Genomic DNA, 20,547 nt, shown 5'->3' with positions numbered 1-20,547 from the left:
TACACAGCTTTAATGATCTTAAGACAATTTAAAAATACCTTTTCAATCAACTTACCAATTTCAATGTAAGGACTAAGCATTTTTTTTCAGTCCATTCATCTCTTTCCACCTTTCCATATAAATAAAAAAATGACTGTCATTTTAGGACAGATTTTAATAATTTTTCACCTACAAAACTAGCACCACTGTTGCTGGGAGGGTGCTCCTTCAGCTGTGGAGAACTCCAATCAGAAAAAAAAAAGCTTTTATTTCAGCCCTCTCCCACCCTTCCTGCAATTACTAACATACCCACTGCTTCATCTATTTTACAGCCCACATATGCTTCATGTTTCAAATCTTTAAATGGACATAGGTCATAATTGCCAAGTAGTATTCAAATACAAATAAAAATCTCAGGAAATTCCCAAGAAAACTGCTGGAAAGGCTCTCTATACTTCTCCTGCTCCTTATCCTGGTCATCCTCAGACAGAATACTGAACGAGGCAGACTCTGTCCCACTCAATACAGCCATTCTTCTGAGCATCAAACACCACTTTGTCCTCCAGAGCCCGCAGGAAGTTTGAGACAATGGCAGAGAAGTACTGTCTTCATAGCTCAACTGGACTATCAACTAAAAAAAACACATGATGCTTGAAAGAAAATGGAATTCATCATTGTAATTTTACTTTCCCCATTTATATCAACCAAGGGAAACAGACAATGGCAGACAAACAACTCTTGTAACACTGGTTGTAACACCAAAAAGCAGAGAATGCACATCAGACACATGCATTTACATAGCATACAAAGGCCTCCATCTGTACTCCACTCATCTGAAATCACCATTAATCTCTTAAATTCATTCATACTCTGGATAACTCAAATGTTGTCCTCTGAACTGTCTGTGGGAGGGGGTGTGCAGAAAAACTACTGAAGTCAGGGCTAAACACCCTTCAATTGAAATACCTTTTCTTGGGCAAAGTCAAATAAACACCTGCTCACTCTGCTGTGTCCATGTTTAAATGTCTTAAGGAGCATCTTTCTCTACCAACTGATATTTAAAAATCAGCACTGAAATTAAGTGGCAAAACACATACTCCAACTTTACGTGGACAACTTACACAATTAAGATCTTGCCTGCTCCAGATGGCAGCAAGTCCAACACCAGCACACAATATGGGTGTAGCCACAGCCACACACTTCTCTGCAGGATGGCAGCACAGCTTCCACTGAAATTCCAGTTCACTAAGATCTGGTACTTCAAGCAGGCATCGCACCAGCACTGGCACTCCCACAGCAGTGCGTGTGCTGTGGCAAGATAAGCACTGCTAGGTTACTTTGACTCACCTGGAACTCTTGTTTATAGATCCACAGCCTTCACCAGCAAGACGAGTTCCTCAACAAGACAAAACCTCCCACCTTAACAAGGACCTTATTAAATAACAGCAAAGCATTTATGCAGTCTACTCTTGTATCTTCCTTGCAGTTGGAAGGTACTCCTTTTGCTTGTAAGCCCACCACTCAATTTAAAAAAAAAAAAAAATACTTTTTTGCCCTAAGAGGGATACGTGGCAACATTCCAGAAGTTTGTCTAACCATCGATTTCTTGGACCACAGCCCAACAGCCATGTAACACTTTTAAGCTCAACACTAGTGATGGTTAGTGAAAGATTTCACCAGACTAGAACGCAAAAAAGCAAACTGCTTTTATGCTCTTTAATGCACGAATCTTCAGCTAAAACTTTAAATCTAACAATCTAGTTTTTTAAAACTGAAGTTTAATGAAGTGCTTTTGAGGAGAGAAATCTCATGCCATGTGTTCCAAATGAATCACGGAATAACCCTTCACAATTACTCCTCATCTCAATCACTTTTATAAAACATCACTGCAAAAACCAAACCAGAACTAAATCCTCAAGTGGTTTACAAACATTACCTCCCTCCCACAAAGCAAAAACAAGCTACTTGCCTTTTTAAAACTGGTTACAAAAATCACCTTCTTGCATCACTTTCACTAGTCCCACATTCCAAAACCTCTGGAGTATCATGGTTAAAAGATCCATTTATGTTTGCAAATACCAGACTTTCAATACTAATGCACATTTTTCATTCATGACCCATTTTCTGTAGCCACACAAGAATATTCATAAAGTTTTGCAGCTCAATATGCAATATGCTTAATCACTGGCCACATCTACCTTTCTCTATGCTAAGTGAGGCAAATCATTCTCATGATTACAACACGGTTTCTTGACAGGCCTTCACCACAGAAATGCACAGCAACTTAATTCCCTGACCCCCTTTTTCTAATGCTGCTGATCCTACGTCCATGACCATCTCCAATGGAGGTTTTAGAACAAGATTAACATGAAGTGCTTTGGGCACCTGAAGTGTCACTCACAATCCTGAAACTTTTTTCATCCCCAACATCACAAGATGAACTGGATATACACATGGCATTATCTCCTTAAAAGCTCTCACATTTTGTCTTATCAACCCAAACAATAAAAAGATGGTCTTTTTACAGTCCAAAACACATTTCACACTCATCTGACCCCGCAATGAAGTCATGCAAATCCCTCTGAGTACCTAACAAAGTACTTACCAAATATTGCTGTTGTATTAATCATCCCTGTCCTTTATTTTTTTAACCTCCGTAAGAGGACTGGCAACTTTCGGACTTACCAACCAAGCAGCTTCACTAGATGCTGCCAACAGCACCCAGACTTTTCACAGAACTGCAGTGGGCAAATGGAGACCAGTCCCTTCCCAATTTTGAAGTACGTGATTACCAAGTTTGTTATCCTGGCATCATTTAAGCACAATGTGGAGTATCATGTGTCCAGAAGATGCTGCAACAGGCAGCACAAGGCCACACAGCCTTCATGGCTCTTGCAAATGACAAGCAGTCAGGGAACACCGTGGTGCGATACAAACCTGATGGGCAACAGGCAAGTTTTTCACATCCTCATCTTTATTCAAGAGAAAGCATGTACAAAACCTGGCACACAGAAATACCTACCATTCTCAGAAACATTTAACAGAAAGAGAGGCTGTTGAAAGAGATGAAGGGAAAGCTATTCTGTAGTAAATTTGTGCAGATTCCAACACTCAAGAGACTGATTTACAGCTGCTTGCTGAAAGCAGCCTTTACCTAAAGCAGCTGGCCACTGCTTATTAATAACCAAATGTCATGGTTAGGAGATGCTCAGTGAGTCAATATACCCCTATAATTTTGTCAGTTCCTTAGCATACATTTTAGTAATCTAATGGATACCTATTTTTCATTTCATTACTTTATGTGGTATTCCTGTTCATACTGCTTAGGCAGAAAATTGGGCATTACAAGGTATTTGTCCCTTATCACAGGCACACTCCATAAGTTATAGGAATTCTTCCAGTTCTCTAGAGAGCTGCTAACACCCAGTGCTGTTACTTTTGGCTGCAGACTTTAAGGTTGTTTTTATGTATTTTGGTGCATTTCAAAATTATTCAGTCACTGTAGCTCTTTTAATATTTAGTTATTATGCCATTCACATGTTTCTTCCTTTATAAAGCATTTCTGACAATTGGGCTTCACATTTTAAGGCAGATGGAGTCTTATGTATAGCTGTCTTGAAAATCCCACTTACTTGGTGACCAATTTTTGAGCCTTCGTTCCTCTGTGGAAGACTGACAATTTGACAAATACAGCAAATATGCTGCTACTGTGATACAGCACTGGTACTTTTGAAGTGACTGCTTAAAGCACAAGTTCTAATGTATGTGGTCTCTTCCCCCCCCCACAGCAAGCAGCTAATATTGCCAATGTGTTCCTAAAGAAGCAGTACCACAGTTGTGGTACTCATCTTTCCACACTGAAATGTTGGTCTGTAAAACCCCATCTCCTTGGTCCCTCAACAGATACAAACTGCGATGCAATCTGTAGACATTACATTTTTCTTTCATAGAAGTGTTTCAGGTTTGTGCTTCCATAACACCATTACCTTATATACTTTCTCCCATCTCCTAGATGACATCACCCTCAAAACGCAGATTCTTTGGATTGCATTTGTGTACTCGTTTCGCTCTCCCTTGTCTTTACGGCACCTGCATGTGAGCTCTGTTGTCCTGAGTTATCACGGATTTTCAGTATCAGCAAGAATGTGTAATCAATACCACATTTTAAAAGAGTAACTGCTCAGGGGATTTTCCATGTATTAATGCTCAACATTCATTTCACTAATATTGCTGCTATCCTTCCTAGAGAGAGTAGCTCACTACTTTGGTAAGGCACTATTTTAGATATGCAGACATGATTTCAGTCTACATGCTGTTTCTGAAAACAGCATCTACTAAACAAAGTTGCAGCAGCTGTTTCAGCAGGCTGTAAAAGCATGGCAGCCCAGTCCAAGCCACAAAAACTTTTCAGGTGTTACACTTCTTCCTGGTTACTGATCATCCACATCTGTCAGACAGCTCTGACAAAGTGTCCAGCTCATCACTGCAAACAGAGAGCAAGGGTTAAGTAAAACAGTTAATTCAAGAGAAAAACTTCAATTTCCACATAAGCACACAGTACTTTGTATAAATTGTTACTGTTTCTGGAAAAAAACTCAAAAACTAAAACCAAAGACAGTATAGTACTTTTCAGAAAGTTTAAATCAAATATTTTAGTCTCGTCTCAGATTCCGGATCCGTATTAAGTTTTTCAACAGGGAATTCAGGTTCGGGATAGGATCATCACAGATGAGACAAAGGCAATAGAGAAAACAAATATAGTAGGAAGCATTACTGGGTTTCTATAGTGTTTCCAATTGTTTAATTTTTGTATTGCAATCCCTAGTCTTCTGTTGTATTTCAGTAATAACATACATAGGTTTGAAAGCTAACCAAGATTAGGCACAGCTATGAGCACACACTGTGCCTTGGGGAACAGTGTTTTTAAATGCCAACTATGACTTAACATATCTTTACTCAATTAAGTACATTAATAACTGTCATAATACAAAAAATTCTGAACTGTAAGCACAGTTACTTTAGGTTTAAAATGAGAAAATATTTAGAAGCTTTTCAGCTACATACCCAAAAAAGCTAAAAGCTTCTGAAAGTTAAGTTCCTTCTGGACTATTTTCCTGTCAAAAAAAAAAAAAAAAAAATCATTAGTTCCAGCAAGTCTTCTTCCATCACCCAAAATTACAACTTGCCATCTATTTAGCCTCTCATACAGACCAAACTGCATTATTCAATATGTTGGATTAGTATCAGTACACTTTAAGTTCTGAGAAACTAATTAGAAGACTCAACTTCAAATATCCTATTTGTAACACAATAGTTTACATGTCACCTTCAGGTTTTAAACAGGGCTGACAATAATGCAGTTTTATAAAACAGTACTTAAAAAGATTACCATTACTGAAACCAGTTTTGCTGAGTTTCAAGGCACATACAGACTATGAAATCCACCACCTTTAAATGCTTCACCTGTTCTGGTGTTAATCTAAACTCAGAAACCAGATTCACATGCAGTTTGGGATAGGGTCTTCACTGATCAGACATACCAATGCTTTACTCGTTTAGGAAGCTTTTAAATTTATCATAACATTTATTGGCATTTATACCTTCAACTGAGAAGCAGCATGCAAGTATCTCAGCAAAGACATAAAATGCACTGGTTAGTAGCACTAGCAAGGTTTGCTACATACGACTTTTCTCCACATCAGCCACATAAAGTCACTGTACTTCCTACTTGCAATAGTGCCTGTCTAACCAATGCAGCATTTTATAGGCAGCAGTGCTGCAAAAGAAGTTTCACTCATACAAAACCTGTTCTTCAAAAGAAAGTGCTGGTAGTTAGCAATGTATTTAAAGGTACCTTTCTTGAATAAAGAGTGGAATAAAGTTGCAGATGTGTAGTAAGACAGGAAAGTTAGAAGTTCTTATATTTTAACTTTCTAACTAAAACCAACCTGTGAATATACTCAAACACCAGTGCAATAAAGTGAACTGCTTCCCCTAACCGCTCTCATCTGAGTGAGCCCTAAATAAACTGTCCTAAGAGGTTTAAAGTGAAAACATCACTAGTTTTCAAATGCCAGCAATGCTTCCTTACCATACCTGGCTAATGCTTGTTATTTACCCGCTATAAGGCAGGATACCTCAAATGACAGGGGTTCAACACTTCCCCTCCCTGTGCTCTTTATATATTGGAGCATTTGAAAACAGTACATATTCATGTCAACATGGACCTGAAATGAGTTTAAATAATGCACCAACATTCTTATTCACAACCTGGCGCATGCTGGCACCGGGCTTGTTCACAGGGGCAGCAGTAAAAGTAACACCAACTGGGACAGTTACGGTAAGATTAAGTGCTTTCATCTCAGGAGCCAGATCCATATGAAGTTTCTCAGCAATATATCAGGTTTGGCAGTTTTATCACTATACACCACTTAAATACCAGTGACTGGGAATTGTAACACTGCTCATACACTCATATTCCACAAAATAAGCTTTATGTCTTTCATATGCAATGTATTGAAATGGGAATGCATTACTTTAAACCAAAAATTTCCACTGCTGCAACAAATATTACCTCTACCTGTTATAATTCCTGTTGCCAGGAAATCTTCAGGATGCCTCACATTCCCATTACTTGAAACTGTTCACGCACTCTAGAAATTCGAGTAAAATAATCAATTACAACATGCTCATACATAGCATAACACAAGCAAGAACTGAATTTTACTTTTGTAACAACTGGCTGTAAGCACCTAAGTCGAAATAAATTGAATATAGATCCTTTCTTTCCAAAAGGTGAGAATGTCAACTATACACTTAAATAACAAATACACATTTACTAAAAAATTGAAACATTTGCATATTTACATTAACAAGTCTCTGGATGCTCTCTTTATTTTCTTTGCCTAAACACTTTCTTATACTAATCTCCCAATAAAGTGCAAATTCACAATTAAAAGCCTTATTGAAGTAATATTTCAGGCATTTTACCAGCTCCTCTGACACAAAAACTTCGTAATTCCTTCAGCCTACTACAGTTCTAGACCACGTCAAACACGCCTAAAATATGATATCTCAATTTTAAAGCTACTAATTTGATCATGCACATTTTACACTAATCCACTTATCATTCACTTATCTCCACTAATCATTCAAAACATACATAGCTTTCAGGAAAATCCACTTGTGTGTACCAAGTATTCTTCTACATGTGATACTGCTTCCATGAAGTGCTAAAATTAAAAATAAGCAAAAATTATCTTTTACGTTAGAAAACACCTCTTGCTGTGGTCTAGCATTATCTATCACATTACTATGTAAAAAACAATCAAAAAGCACTAGAAGTTAACTTTTTCATAAATTCAATATTCTTCTAGAACAGTCTTTAACACCTGACAAACAAAATTTTGTACATGCTAGAAAAGTTAGCCTGAATTGGTTTGGATTTCTTTTGCAACCATGACAATTGCTGAAGACATTCAAGCTTTTTATTCAAAAGTATTTGAGTGGTCATGCATTTATTCACAATGCAATACTGTTTGTCCGTTAGTTTGCAGGATCATTACCTCAGTAATTACATTTAAATATGCTCATGTATGTATATTAACTCAAATACACATCCAAGGCAGACAGCTAGCTCACTCCACCTCCACAGTCAGTATAATTTAGCACAAGCTAACAGAGCTCTTTATGACCTGGGTCTTCAATGTTTATATAAATGCCACATCAAAAGAAATGCAACTAAGAACTGACCTACGGAATGACCCTAACTCAGCAAAGAGCACCAAACCTTAAAATTATCAAATAATTACTCATCAGTTTGATGGCAGCTATGAAAATGCAGTGTACTGGTTTTCCTTCTTGTCCCACTTAGTAGCCATAAAAAGATGACAACCCTACAACACTTTAAACTCCCCATACTTTTGACAGACAAAAATATGGAAACCAATTAAGAAACAGAAGCATTTGTTAACTTGGTCAATAACAGAAATGCAGTGTTACTTCTAGAGCAACAATAATTAAAATTCCAGAGCTGTTACCTTAATGCACAATGTACTGGACACAACTGAAAACTTCCTCTCCATCATACCTAAAAACAAAGAGTGAAAAACGTAAAACTTGGCACCAGCAGATTCATATTACCAGGCCAATAAATCACACACATGTATGAGACAATTGTCAACAACCTCTACCCAACAAGCTCACTGGAGAAAAGCAGCAAGAAATGCAGTTTTAAAGTAACTGCAGTTGTGAGTTATACCCACTTGCAACCTCACAGTAAAAGCACCGTAGAAATAACTGTATGTACCTGATGTTGAACTTAATTTTAAACTATTTTCAATGAAAATTCATCATTCCAAGGTTTCAGTCCTTTAAGAACTGATTTCCACTGGTTTAAAGAATTGTTTCAACCAGGGAGTAAGTATCAAAATTCACCAACTCAACCAGAAGAAATGCATGACAAAGGATGTTTTACCATGTACGATACTCAAAATAAGCATGCTCCCATTAAAAAGTTTCTTGCTCTAAACTACACAGATCAAATAAATTTAGCAATCCTTCAAAGATAACTCTTCACACATTTTGCTTCACTTAACAAAAACAATTTAAGCTATGGAAAACCTCGAGTTAAGCTTCCACTTAGTGGGTGTGATAAACATTCTTACTTTAAACTTCACAGTTATTGGGTTACTACTGGTTTGTAAAGATTCAATAATTTTAGTTCAGTAATCTTATGTGTGGCTCAGGCTATTATACAAGCTAATTCAACACTCAGTGAATGCACTCGACAACTTCCTACATGAATCCAACCATATCCTCATCTTTACTTGCAGGTTAAGAGCCTAGAATCATAGCTATTTTTTTTAATTGTATTCCCCGTTCTTCCAGAAGTACTATAGCTCACTGAGATCAGCATTGCAAGGGGGGGAGGGGGAAGAAAGGCTTATTAAGGCCACAGGAAGCTTTTTGGGGAGATGATGTGGGTTGTCTTTTTTTTTCCCCTCTGTTTTTTAATACATCGCCATTTATTCTGCTGTGTCACTGTCTAAAAAAACAAAGGATATATCGTTAGTTAAAACGTTAACTCTATAATTTACATTAAAAAGCAACTTAAGGTTATGGGGTTTTTTTTCCTTGGTATGATACGTGGATTTCACAGTATTTTTAGAAGTCTCCTGCAGTAGGACAATTTGATGATGCCGCTGGCTGAGCCCTCCAAAACATGTACAGACAACTCAAACGCGAGCACCAACCCTGTGCCACAGCAACAAGGCGGCTCCGCCTCGTTCGGAGACCGAACCTTTTACTGAAATGAGCACCTACCTCGTTCTCACTGGCACTTTTAATTTCATTCCTCTGCACTAGCCAACATTTTAGGAGGTTTCCTGGTTCCCTGTCTGAGAGCACCGCCGCCTCCGCAACCGAGCACCGGCCCCGGCCGCGCCGGGACAGCAAAATGGCGCGGGCCCGGCCGCGCCACGCGGGTCCCCGCCGCGACTACCACTCCCAGCGCGCACCGCGCCGCGGCACGGCGCTTCCGGCAGGGGGGCCACCCGCGCGGCGTGCTGGGACACGAAGTCCGTCCCCTCGCACCACCGGGGCTGACAGCGGGGCGCCGCGCGCGGGCGGCCGCGGCCTTGCGGTGGGATTACGGCCGGCCCTACCCGCGGCTCCGAGCCTCACCCCCCAGCTCCACCCTCGAGTACTACGCGATCGGCGCCGCGAGCGATCGCCCCGAACGGCCAAGTGCAGGGAAGAAGCCGCGGCGCACCCCGAACCGCGCTGGGGCCGCAGCACAGCCCGCAGCCGTCCCCACCTTACCGCGTGCCTGTAGAGCGCACACACCGCAGAGGAAGAGGAGAGAGGCGACCGCTCGCCAGCCTTATATACACCCCGTGGGGTGGGAACGAGGCTAGCCACGCCCCCCGCCCGCGAGCCGAGGGGCGGAGACGCGGGGGCGCGCGGAGGGGCGGGGCTGTCCCTCAGCGCTCCGGGCGGGCCGGTGGTTCCGCGGTGCTCTCTGCGCTCCCGCCTCTCGGCTCGCTGGGCACGGCCTGCGCCCCGAGGCCAGAGGAAAAAGGGGCGCTCGACCCTGGCTGTCGGTCCCGGCGCCGTTCGTGCGTTTTGCGTTGCAGGTTTTCTGCGTAAAACGCAGAGCGGTTCTACGGGAGTTTTTAAAGTGAGGGCAGGGAACCAATCGGATGAAGATCCACCTCTCAGACTTAAAATATATGTTTCTCACAGAATCGCAGCATCGTTAAGGTTGGAAAAGACCTCTGAGATCATCGGATCCAACCTATGACCTAACACCAACTTGTCAACTAGACCATGGCACTGAGTGCCACATCCAATATTTTCTTAACACCTCCAGGGACAATGTGGGGGTAGTGAGGCACTGGGATGGGTTGCTCAGAAAAGTTGTGGATGCCTCATCCTTTGCAGTGTTCAAGGTCGGGCTGGATGAGTCTTTGAACAGTCTGGTCTAGTGGAAGGTGTCCCTGGCCGTGTCAGGGGGATTGGAGCTACGTGATCTTTAAGGTCACTTCCAACCAAAGAGTGTTATGATTCCCTCTATGCCACCACTGCTATAGCCACTGGAAGTTGTACGGTTGCAGCTCAGTCAGAAAGTGACTTATTCTCCAGATGAATCTGCCTCCTGTACTGCTGTGGAAGTGCTAGTGAAAGAAGTGGGAGCAGGTACCTGAGCTACAGTGGGGATAACAGGAGCACTACAGCCTAGATGGGAAACCACATCCCAAAATCTAATTTATGGGAGTTCTCACAAATTGTTTATAAATTTTTTTTTTTTGATGCCTCATTATTGAAAGGTATCAGTCAACTTAGTTGAGGAAAAGCAAGGAAGGGTGAAGAAAGGCTCCAAAAATTGCTTGGTGTTTTGACAAGTTTTCGCAGCCCATGTCAGGGGATGACACTCGTTTTGTCTCTGCCTTTCTTCTTCCACAACCTGTTTCACCTATCTGAAATCCTCCTCTTGACTGCAAGCTGCAGCCAACCCACTGCACTTTCTTCTGTAGAGGCATGAAGAAAAAGGTCTACAGTTCTGCCTTTTGCTCTGAGTGCCTCCCACCAGTACCTGTTTCAGCTGCTGTTTCTGCAGGAAAGAGCATCTGGGAAGAGTAGCTAGTGCTTCAGGCAGTGCTCAGGAGCCAGACTTGGGCACAGACAAGCACTTCATGGTGTTGGTTATCTATCCATCTGAACTATTCAAAAGGTCCCAAAACTGACTTTTGCCACAGGGCACTGAAAATGTTGACTTCCTTAGTGACATCAGGGTTGAAGATAAGCAAAGTAATCACAGAAATTAATCACTATTTGATTTAATCACTAAAGAAAGAAGGCAGCCCCTAAAGCTAAAGTCCCTAGAAGTGCTAAATAATCTCATGTTTTCAACAGCACCTGTGGAGGGCTTTTACAGCATGTTAGTCTCTCAAAGAATGGAATTTGTTTTTTGGGGAAAAACCAAACAGACTCATAATTTAAACCCAAAGTACATTACATAAAGCATGAACAAGTACTATTTTGGTTTGCATTTGATAATAAGAAGCCTATAAATAATGAGGTGACTCAAGCCCATCCAGGCCTGCAGGATACTGCTCTGTACTGTGAGCTTTGCAGACAAAACACAGCAGTGCAGTCACTGTGGGGAGCCTCACACCTTGCAGCGCTATCACACGCTGGCTTTTGTAATTTAGCAGAGGAAACTCTTCATCTCTCTGTTAGACTGTAGGGTACAGGTTTACCAGCAGTACCTGAGTGCACATTGTATGAAAACTTTTTATCCCCGAAGAAATGTGCCTCATATTTCTCAGCATCACCCAAGTCTGCTAGCACTGGAGAAACCTGTAGATCAAGTGAAGTACATCTTCGCTGTAGGCAGGCAACAATTACAATTACAAGGCTGAAAATAATTATCCAAACTGAAATGAAAAGGTACACCACAATTACAGATTATATTTCAAAGTAAGGTTCCTTCTTCTGCCTTTCTTTTGCCCTTCTTCAGGTTTCCACATCTTTAACCTATATTCGAGGTGTCTGGATGAGGGTGTAAGCTGTATAGCAAGATCTGATCCTCAAGTGCCACTCCCCAGAGAGATCCTAAGGCTAGTCTGAACCATAAGCCTGCTTGACATAAAGTTTTAGTTTATAGATGAGTCGCTTCTGAATTTAGTTCACCACACAGCTGCACATTCATGCACAGTGTCAGCAGTGTCGGAAGGGAGTACTGGTTATGAGATCATGGGGGGATAGTGGATTGGCTTTGTTGAGGCCTACAGAAATATATGCTGGCCTGAAAGGCTGGTGGTGTGTGATTACCCTCCAGGGCTTTTCAGTTCCAGGCAACACTCTACAAGTTCTTTTTTCTTGTTTTAAATTATTTCTTTCTTGTCTTGTTCTTTCGCTTTATTTCTGTCTCTCCCCCCCACCACTTCCCCTCTGTTGCTATTTTAAATTTGGCTTCCTGGAATTTCTCCAATAGCATTGCAGCTTTGATGATTCACATATCTTGGTTTGGTTTGGGGTTGTTGCCAGTGCATCCTTTGAGATGCTGAGTTTTCCTTCCCTCTCACCTCCCCTGCAGGAAGTCTATTGTATGCAGGTTTAATTTCTTCCTTCTCAGAACAGATACTAATAATTGTAAAATCCTGAGCTGACTTTGCTATATTTCACATTATGCTTCATAAATTGCATGAGTTGGGAAACAATTTCATTTAGCTTATGAATTTGATCCTGGATTTAATGTCTTACAGGTACAAGAATTTTTAATTTGAACTTGTCAATTCTCTCTCTTTGAATTTTTAGTCACATTGGTGTCACAGAAAGATTAGTGCTCTTTTTTTTTTTTTCTTTAAATTTTTTTAATAAGAAATGAGATCATAAAAACATTAGAACAGTTTTATGGGGGGGTCAGATCAGAGGTCTACCACTCCCACCTCCCACTAGTATCCTGCTTGCAACTGTAGCCAAAAGTAAATGCCTAGGGAGGGGAGTTGGGACAGAACAAGCATGTAGGTATTCTTCCCTGAATATTTGCCCAGCCTCTGGGAGTACAAAAATCAGAAGCCTCCTAAGGGTGGGTTTGGGGTTTTTTTATTATTTGATTGGGGGTTTTGTACGTGAGAATTTAACAATCCTCTATTAATCTTCTACCCATAAATTTTTCCAGTCTTCCCCAGAGCCTGTATAAAATTTTGACATTCCCAACCATGGGCAAGGAATACCAGAGGTTAATTAGCATTACAGTAAAGTAGTTCTCCTGTAGTTCACTTTGCATCTTCTGTCTGTTTTCTCTTTGCAGTTTTTAGAAGTGGTGGGCCAACCATCCCTCTGCACTCGTTGAGCCCCTGCTCCACAATCTCTTCTTCAGGCTGAGAAAACCTCATTTATTTAATCATTCCTCACAGGGGGATTAGTTCCTAGCTTTGACCTTACTCTCACTGATCTTCTCTAAACTTTTTTTTGTTTAGTTTTGAGATAGGAGTCCCAGAGTATACAGGGCATTCAGGAAGCAGTTCCCTCATGGGCTTATGCCGAGGTGTGATGATATTCTCCATTTTCTTCTTTGTTTCCCAGCACTTCCTAAACTTTGGTTTCCCCTTCTGGTTGTTGCTGCGGATGGAACTGACATTTCCACAGAACTGTCTGTCATAACTGCAGGATGTCACGTCTGAGCAATAAGGGTCAGAGCCCATCACTTTACATTTGCTGCTGCGTTTGCTTTCCTCAATGAGCAGTTCTTTTTACCCATCTATGTTGAATTTTGCATGTTGCTGTTATACTCACTCAGCTTTTTTGAGCTCCTGCATTTACTTTTGCATCAGCAATGACTGATTACTAATTGTCTTACCCCTCCGCATACCACCTTTTTTAGATCAATTCAGTAAGTTCATCAGTACAGGTCATGCAGATTTCAGAGGTAGTTTTCTTCCACTCTAAAAATGAACCATTTACTTCTATCCTCTGTTTCCTATCTTTTACCTTTTATCCCGTGTCTGCTTATTTTGCCTAAAATCATTTGCTAAGAGGCTTTAGGGAATCTGTGCATTAGATCACATTAGCACATGCTTGACAATGGCAAGCATGACATGAGTTTACCAAGTGTTCTGACCATTGTCCCACAGATGTTACTTATCCAGATGCACACTAATAATTTTTTAAATTATTTTCCTGGGATAAATGTGAGGCTTAGTGGGCTGAAGTTTCCTGCATTTCCCTAGAACCTGTTCAAAACATTATAATTGTTTGTCCTTCTTTAGCACCGGAGCAATTTAAAGGGGAGCTCACGCACAACAATTAGCAGTTCACGTGTTTCATTGGGTTCCTCCAGAACATCATTTTATCCTGTTGAAACTGCAGCATCTTCAAGAACTTTGAAGCAACTTCCCTGATGAAAGCATCAAAGGTGGTGTAGTGCAGGGAATTTCCCCAGGTTTTCCATACTGAACACAGGACAAAAAAGTAATGCAATTGCGTGGCCTAATTTTTTCTGAACAGACTTCCTGTGCCTCATGAATTTGAAAAAGCGTATATTAGTTTTGATAGACTAAACAGTGTTATTTTGGCATGTACTTTTGTGATCTTCTTTTTACCCTTTTAGAAGCCTTGAATGGTGATTTTGTGCCTTCAAGATAGTGTTCTCAGTTCATCTTCATACCCCTTGTAAGGATTTAATGCACATCGATGTTTCTTTTACCTTCATTTTTAACAAACATCTTCATTTTTAGATATGTCCCCTTTCTGAAGTTGAGTACAGCTGTGGTGGATATTTGAGTTTTCTGCTGCAAAGATAATCTGAGTGTACAATGCTTGTTTATACTGACACATTTGGTTAATTGCAATAATCTAATCAGTTTATTTATGGCTAAAATTAATGATAAATAATAACTAAGATTTATACAAGAAAAAAATCTCGAACCCTCTGTACTTGGTTACTTAAAAGAAGCAATTAAATTGTATTAAGGCATATTAAGACAACCAAACTAATTAATATTAATACTTTAGGTTAAATTGGCTGGTTTTCCCTCTGTTTGCAAAGGTAATTCTGTGTGCTGTCTCTAGGAGTACATAATTGTAACTATTGTAGTGTTTAACAGAAGCCCCCATTATCTTGAACCACTGCAGCATTTCAGGATGCCCAAAAATACTTGAGGGAAATTTCAGTCTAAGTCTTTGTTAGTGGTTGGGAACATCATCTTTCTCTCTTGTTTAAATCTCCTCTATGTTATTCTGTATAAACAGCATATTCCTGGAAGATAATATGTTTTATTTAATTGCTATATAGTTGCTCTTTATCTTACTGACTTTTGTTCACTCTTAAGAGATGAGATGAACAGACTTAGGTGAGATGAAAACACTGAAGTGGAAGTACTGTGGCAAGATAGGAGAAGAGCAACCTACTGTTTAATGTTCTTCTCATAGATTTATGGCACAGCTGTTTATTAATATCATTTGTAAACACTTCATTAATTAAATAGGCATAGGGAAAATAAGGCTTTTCTGTCATATTTGTATGGCATAGGCAAACTGAGTGTCAAATCCACTTTTAAATAGGAAATATATCTTCACTCTCCTTAATAAGAGGCTTCCTCTGGTTCTTAGAGAAGACAAGGCTATTTGATTATTTTTACCAGAACTATTCTTAATATTGCTACCTTTAAGAGCCTTTCTTACAATTAAAATATCTTAAAATCACACCCTATATAGAATCAAGAAAAACAACACATACTCACTCTTCTCTTTTTAAAAATCAAGTACCATGTGAACTATTACAACAAAGTGGAAGTTGTAAAACTGCATTCCAGTATCTGGAATTGAATCTGGATATGATAAGTACAGATCTCTGGGTAAGAAAGAGGCACTCCCTTTGAAGTTGATAGTACTTGGAAGCTTCTTCAACTGCTTGGAATGTTTCCTTTGATAAAGTAAGGCATTCAAATAAGCCTACATATTATTTTACTCACAGTATTCATATTAAAACATATACAAGTTCGAGGTTTTTTTAAAATAGCAAAGACATAGGAAAATGTAACTACCTTAGCTACTGAGCCAATATATTAATTTTAATAGATGTAATTTTGCATCAGGACTTCACTTTGGATGGTGCATAAGTCTTTCTTTATGAAGTTTGCATAGACACTGCTGCTTCTCAGATCTTTTATTGTAGAATTATGTTTCCATGTTGTTTTCAAAAACAGCAAGTTTTCCAGGACAGGTTAACAGGTTTTGTGAGTGTGTCTTGCTCTTGGCAGCTCAGTTTTTCTCATACAGAGAGAGATCAAATAGCACTTTCTATAAATGTGTTTTAACTTCACTGTTAGGTAGAGCTTATCAGCTCCTGCTGAAAGGGATGACCTCGTTCTACCCTCCTCTCCTGCCACTAGTACAGGCTACTACGTGCTGCTACAAGCAACTACCTGGTGCAATAGAAAGAAGGTTTTTTTTTTTAGCTTTAGTTTCTGGCAAATCAGCCACTTGAGCTGACTCGCATTGTGAGCACGTAACCACTAGATTGAACAGAAAGGAAATGGTGGGAACACACACCCTGGGCTGGGGAAGAGTTGAGCGAGGTGATGTTCTCTGACAGCAGCTAATACTTACTGCTATAAATATGATGTGAAACCTCACACTCAATCCATCCAAAATGCTATTTTACTATTTAACTATGCCTGAATGCAAGAATTCTGCCATAAAATAAAAAATAATTGATGTTTAAGAAGTCTATTATATCATTTGCTGATATTTACTCTTGTAGCGTAAGGAAGAAATGATCTCTATCTAAATACAATTAAATTAAAAGGACAGTTGATATTCAGAGCAGTACCATTATGTCTGGTCCTCCTAATGAGCTACACAGTTGTGATGCTCTGCCCTAAGATATGTCAGATTAATGTGCTTGGTAGGAGTCCTACCTTGAAGGTAGGAGTCTGTAAAGAACAGAAAGAGGCAGGCAACATAGTTAATCCTATAACCATGATAATATTAATTAAAACCCAAATAAGCCATTTCAGCTGTGAAAATAATTTGTAAACTTGTAGGGAAGGTAAACTAACGTATTAGTAACTTCCTAGGAGGGAACTCATAGCATTGCAAATTTTTACCATGTACACAAGCACACATTCTCTGTCCTGATATTCTTGGCTGGAGCTGGTAACTGATCTCCTGATAGAGCTGAGGCTGTGTCCTTCTGTTATGATGAAAGTGTTCATACAATATACCTCCTGCTGAACGCCCTCTGATGCTCTAACCTTCTTTGGCTGGATATTCACCAAAACTCGAAGGAGCTCACCCAGGCTTGCAGGGCAACAGGAGGAAAGACCTGGGCATTTCAGAAGTTGCATGCACTCTCTCCCTGCTCAACAGCAGACAGTAGAGTAATACAAGGCCATCTTGTTTTCTCATCCTCAGTTTTATATAAACTGTGTAGGAAAAGTGTGTAGGGACAAGGCTGACACTTCTTGTCAGCACTGGGAGTGTGCTCTGCTTGGCTACAGAATATGCAGCGAATAGGCAGATGAGATTTCTTTATGCAGTTCATGTGACATGAAGCAGTTGCTGTGCCAGAGGTAATGAGCACTCACAATTTCTAAACACAGGACCCTTGCAGAGAAGCAAAAGTGAGGTCTGAATCTTAAGCTGTAGTCCTACTACAGACATGAATCCTCCGGTGCTCCTTAATCTCCAGTTGCTCCCAGACTCTCAGGATGTACTCCCATCAGCATCCTTTACAATCCCTGAGCCAGGCCCTCTTGGGAGCCAGGAATGGATGACTAGGAGATGCACTTGTGGAGGTTCTCTATTCTTCCTCAAAAAGCAGTGCTGGGGAATTTTTCAGGGAGGCTGGTGATCAGAGAGCATGCCTCCAGGGAAGAGCAGTTGGCTCAGCCTCATCTGGAGCAGCTCCTAGGGGGAAGCCTGTGATGCTGTGCAAGATATGAAAAGGTCTGGCCAGTACCTGTTCTTGGGCAAAGCAAGAAGCCCACTGCTGTGGGTATCCCACTTAGCCCACCTGGCAGTTCCTGACATTACACCCATATGGGAAAGAACTCCCAGTCAGCATTTTATTGACATATTGGATACAGAACCAGGTGACACAAATGTTACTGATCCATGGATTCTGCGTGATACAGCCTTTCTGTGAATTCAGTAGGAGCTGTGAACCAGTTCTGTACTCCTCTAAAGCAAGGAGAACTTCAGAAGCTGCTACAGTGTGCTGTAAATTGTATCACCTGAATGAGAAAAAAAAATCTGGTGATGGTGCCCTTATTTAAGAACAAAACAGAAACTTTCTAAGCACTGTTGAGGAAGTGCAGCTTTAAGCTCTCTTGTGTCAGGTAGTCTACTTGAAATTATTATAGTTCCCTGGGCCAACAAAGTATTTAAAATAATACTTTATCACATTTCTTTCATTTTTCTTTATTTTTCTTTCTCTTTACTCAAGTTACTCAAGCATTCAATTTGTCTTGTGTAAGTAGATATGAAGAGAGGAGGGGGTCTCAGTTAAGGAAATGTTAATTGACATCTTTCATTTCTTGTTAAGATCTTGTAGTTAATTGGTATGTTTAAGCAGTTTGCATGGACTGCATTGGGAGTTTGTGGCACAGCTTGATTGTAGGGTTTGTGTCTTACATGCAAGTAAGGGGTAAAACAAGATAGATTTAGCATAATGAATACATACTGTACTAGGAGTGTCATAGAGTTTGAAAACCTTATCCAGCCCACCAGACTGCCTGTAGGCAGAGGCAGACTAAGAGATTACTCATGTCCTCTCCTTCTGGGAGTCCTGTGGATCCAGCTCCATACATCCCTCTCCTCCTGTCTCCCCACTTTGAGTTACCACAGACCACGCTAGGAGCTGCAGTAACTTGATCCTACTTTATACCCGTGTTTTTGCAACAAATGCAAGACTCATCTTGCAGGCCCTGGGAGGGAACATCATGTAGAGAGGCTCTTGCCTATGTTTCTCCACACCCTGCGTAGGACAGGGCCGTGGGCCTGTGCACAGCCACGGATTCCTGAAGATTGCAGCAGAAGAGCTGGTGAAGGAGAAATGTGCTGGAGGATGCTGCATGACAGGACAAGAAGCTGAAACCTTGTTTGAGCTTGTGAGCAATTGGTTTTACAATGCTGATCAGACGTGTACACCTGACCCACAACCAGTCTGGGAGACAGATGCTTGAGTGGATAAATTTTCCCTGATTTGGAACAGGATGACCATTAAGACTGTTTCTCTGTAAACACAAGAGGGCGCTCTCACCTCGCTGCTCAATGATTTGCAGCACTTCTAAAAGGATGTTTTTAATGGAACAGCACAGATTTACAGCTAATCCTTTGTACATCCCTCGATAACACTATGCACTTATAAGCATTTATAGGTCACGCATTTATTGGCCATATTTAAGAAATGTGGTCTTGGTTTGATGCTTTCTCCAAATTAGAATGTATAAAGAAAAAAATGAATTTAATTCTGATCTCAATGAAGTAAAACCAAAACTCATATATCCTTGTTAGCAGAATCACACTGAAACTGGGGGACTATAGACTACATGTTGGGATTTTAGGTGCATCTAAAATAAAAAATTCACTAAGAGAAATTACAGAAAGGGGTAATGAGATTAAAAGTTGTTATGTTTGCCAATGCTCTCAGGTGTTGAAGGAGAATGTCAGTGACCCGTTCATATAAGTTTCCATTAGCCACTCACTTTTGTCTGCCTAGCGTGTTATGCTATCAATGCTTTGCACACTCTAGTCACACAAGATTAAATGCTTACTTTTAGGCTTACTCAAGGGCCTCTCAGCTGTAGGGGTCAAAGTCTCACTTGATCACTCAGAAAGATTTTAACAGCTTTTAATATTTTTTCATTTTTATTTTATTATTTTTATATTGTTCAGCACAGTAACAGAAAAGATAGGCTTGTAAAGCAGAACTTTCTGTCCATTTTAAAATATAAATAAAACCCACAAGTAACTACTCTTTAAGGAGAAATATAAATCTACAAACCCTGAAGTCCACTGTTCTACATGCTTACATTTCCTTCACTTGGAGAGAGTTATTTGGTATTGTCTAAAAGTTTTCTATGAGGAAACAAATTTTATCTGCATTTTTAGCCTCTTCACATTCTTTCTGTAAGGTGTTTTCCCATCCTGTTTTGTGTAAATGAGATCTGATTTTCATTTTCACTTAGCAGTCCCCTCCCAGTGAAGTCTATTCTAGTCTCTGTTTCCTGCACGAGACAGAAAATGCCAGGCAGTGGAATAAGGAGTGGTGTGGGAGGAGGGAGGCCTGGCAGTCCCCACTGGGAGATGGCAGATTTGCACATGTGATCCTTGTCCAGATATGCTCGGTGATCTTCCCCTACATTTCTTTCCTCTTTTTCTTACCCTTGTGATTATTTTGGTTGTTATGAACTTCACCACCAATTTCTTAATTTGCCCTTTGTCCAAGAGGTCTGATGTTTCTCTTTCACAGCAGTTTTGATTTGAGATGCTGAAAGCAAAGAACAGAAAAAGGACCAGCATCATACAGTACAGCACTCTGGGGGAAAATTTGAG

At 40.3% G+C, this 20,547-nt stretch overlaps 1 long non-coding RNA gene and 1 other non-coding gene across 4 annotated transcripts; both read right to left on the bottom strand.

Moving 5' to 3' along the window:
* Positions 1-653: 653 nt before the first annotated feature.
* On the bottom strand, positions 654-9,858 carry LOC126640316 (uncharacterized). 3 transcript variants are annotated; one of them, XR_007628984.1, is made up of 6 exons: positions 9,802-9,858; positions 8,019-8,068; positions 7,142-7,211; positions 6,560-6,632; positions 5,044-5,093; positions 654-4,462 (listed from the first exon to the last, which is right to left on the bottom strand). It is a non-coding gene; the product is annotated as an uncharacterized LOC126640316 (long non-coding RNA). The 3 variants fall into 3 exon arrangements; XR_007628983.1 differs by lacking the exon at positions 9,802-9,858 and adding an exon at positions 9,304-9,554; XR_007628982.1 differs by lacking the exon at positions 9,802-9,858 and having other exon boundaries at positions 8,019-9,281.
* On the bottom strand, positions 4,640-4,710 carry LOC126640823 (small nucleolar RNA SNORD50). The gene has a single exon (XR_007629153.1). It is a non-coding gene; the product is annotated as a small nucleolar RNA SNORD50 (small nucleolar RNA).
* Positions 9,859-20,547: the final 10,689 nt, after the last annotated feature.

This window comes from Myiozetetes cayanensis, unplaced genomic scaffold (assembly GCF_022539395.1).
Source record: "Myiozetetes cayanensis isolate MyiCay16 unplaced genomic scaffold, myiCay2020 scf2-11, whole genome shotgun sequence".
NCBI classification, from domain to species: Eukaryota; Metazoa; Chordata; class Aves; order Passeriformes; family Tyrannidae; genus Myiozetetes; species Myiozetetes cayanensis.
Note: the sequence above shows the minus strand (reverse complement) of the source record. Positions and strands in the feature narration are given on the sequence as shown.